General features: G+C 39.1%; 1 pseudogene; it reads left to right on the top strand.

Moving 5' to 3' along the window:
* Positions 1 to 295: 295 nt before the first annotated feature.
* Positions 296 to 2,913, top strand: part of LOC100961954 — a 52,337-nt pseudogene continuing 49,719 nt past the window's right edge.

The following is a 2,913-nucleotide window of genomic DNA, read 5'->3' as shown; positions in this document are numbered from 1 at the left end:
AAATAGGCAGCTGACTGTCAATGAGGATTTAGTAACAAAAGGTACTCCCACAGATTACATCGCTCAGAGAACTGAATGTAATACTTCCTTTTCAAATTAAAAGAAAAATTCACTGTGATGAAATGTGGATCACAGGATCAGAATGAGTCTAACCATGTATAAGTGTACAGTTCTGTAGTGTTGAGCATATTCACTTTGTTGTACTGATATTTCTTATTATATACTTTTTCTCACATCTCTCTAAAAGTCAAGAAACATAAAAAACAAACTGGATAAACCAAAACCAAGAGCCTCCATGGCTAACAACTACTTCCTGGAAGGTATGCCGTTTGTGGGGGAGAAGTCCCAGGGAGTGGAAATGAGTTTTCCTAGGAAGGTGAAGAAGGACCTCCTTCCTTCAGGATTCTCCTCTCCTTTCTCCACCCCAAACATGCTTTCAGGTGCATCTGTACTCACACAAAGAAAACTGTTTTCCTCTTCAGGAATGGTAATGAAGCTGAAACAACAATGTGAAGAACTGATAAATGAGAACACAAGAAAGGAAGAGGCATTGGCACTATTGAAGACCAAACTAGACAACGCATACGAAGTGTGTCAACAAAGGCCAACTGTGACAGAAGAGTAAGATGTTTATGTGTTCATTAATGTACTGTGTGTGGTATGAACGTGTGTGAATCTATGTAGACAATGGTAACTTCCTTTAGAATACTTTCTGCTGTATTTGTGCCTAATTAGTTAAAAAAAATGCTTGTCAATACTGCCTTGATTTCTGTAATCTGCATTGTTTCTTTCTCTTTATGCATCTTTTTTGTGATTCATTGGTGTGAAAGGAGGGCTGATACCCACACTGTTTCACTTCAACATCTGAATCCCCTCTGGATCCATTTCTATAATTCTTTAGGTTTCTATCACTTCCCATTGTGTTGTCCTGTGATATGTGTAGTCATATTGTATTAAATGCATGACACTGGGTAAAAATATTTATACAATAAGTGAGACATAGTGTGATGTTATTTATCCTAGAGGCGAGGGGAGTTCATGTCTAGCAGGCTTTCATGGTCACTAACAATATTGGCATCTAGAACCTCATTGGCAATGAATTCTCTCATTGCTGAGACCTAACAAAGGCTCGTGTATTTCCTGTCACATTAGTTTCTAGATCACAGCTCCTCTGAGTCCCAATCAAAGCTAGTAGAATTTGGATGGTCACTTTTCATTAGACCATAAATTCCACTCAATTTACTTCTATGTCTGTGTATGTATATGAAAGGTACTTGATGTCCTTGTATCTCAGTGGCCTCTTCTGGAAGTCATTGATGAAAGTAGTTGAAATTGGTCCTTCATTCCAGGCTGACCTGAAGCCTCCTTCTCCATCTTTGCCTCATGTTTCCTTATAGCCATGTAGTTTGATGCATTACATAAAAACAGATAAGCTCAGCCATATCTTTCCTATGCTGCCCAGAGTTTTCTACCATTCTCAGGGAGGTCAGCTCCTACATGTCCATTCATGCATATTCTGAAGTTGAACTGCCTCAGCTTCCCTCAACACTGAGATTTCAGTTATACGGAGGTGACATAACTCCAGTCACCTTTTACTGGATTTTCTGACCCAGAAACATCATTGGGAGCACACAGTGAGACAGCTAAGGACCTCAGAAGCCATGGTGACTCCAATGCCCAAGCACTGAGACAAGGAAAATTAAAGAGAAGGGGTTAGAGTGAGGAGAAATAAGGGAAAGAAATTGAAGAAGAACACACAGGAGGAGGAAACAAAAAAAATCTGGAATTGCGAAAACCAGAACAGTTCAACTCACTAAACGGATCAAAAGACTGTTACCACAGGGGATCCCACATGTTCACACATATAAAGAAACTGTGGAAATTACAGGAATGGAATTCACAGTATGGATGGCCATGACATTGAAGGGAATTGAAAGGACAGTGGGTAACAACCAAAAGAAAATACAAACTTGACCAAAGTTATGAATGAATGAAAAGTATGATGAAATTAGAAAGGATACATTACAGCTTAATGCATTGAAGGAGTCATTCAGGGAACTTAAAGATGAAGTAGAAAATATCAATAACAGATTAAACCATGGAAAAGAAACAATCTCCGAGCTAGAAGATAAATCTCTTGAGCTAACTCAGGCATTTAAAGAGGCAGACAAGAAGAGAATAAAAGCAGAACAATCTCCTGGAGAATTATAGGACTTCACAAAGCATACAAACATACACACTTTAGGCATCCCTGAAGCAGAAGAAGAGAGACCCAAAGGTTAGGAAGCCCACCAGAGGATATCAGAACTGAAAATTTCTCAATCACTAAAGGTTCTGACACACACCTTTTAGGTGGATGTCAAAGCTGTCTGTCTCAATACAAACAGAGCATCACATTAAGACACTGTAATGAAGCTGGTCAAGGTCAAAAGAAAAGAGACAATTCTGCAAGCAGCCAGGAGTAAGCACCAATTGGTCTACAGGAGCTGAGTGAAACTGGACTTTTTAGCTGAACCTTTTCCCGCCAGAAAAGGGTGTTTATCTAACTTTATCTCCTTAAATAAAACAATTTCCAGCCCAGGATTCTGTATACTGCTAAATAAAGTTTCATATTCAATGGAGAAATCAAATCTTTTATTGTCATACAAACACTGAGGAAATCCATCGCACCAAGACTAGCTCTGCGAGAAACACTCAGACCTGTTCTTCACATTGACCATCATGATAAACATCAGCAAAGCAGGCACCCAGAAACTAAAGGACCAAAGCTTAGCTTCCACAATTGGCAAGGGATAAAACTAAGCAATAGACCTTCACAAAATAAGATGAACAGAAATCCACTATACTTATCAATTCGCTCAATACATGAATGGCTAGAATTCCCCACTGAAGAGGTACAGGCTATCTGACTGG

Source organism: Otolemur garnettii, unplaced genomic scaffold (genome assembly GCF_000181295.1).
Source record: "Otolemur garnettii isolate 467f Iridium unplaced genomic scaffold, OtoGar3 scaffold00044, whole genome shotgun sequence".
Taxonomy (NCBI): domain Eukaryota; kingdom Metazoa; phylum Chordata; class Mammalia; order Primates; family Galagidae; genus Otolemur; species Otolemur garnettii.
This window is presented reverse-complemented; position numbering and strand designations above follow the sequence as displayed.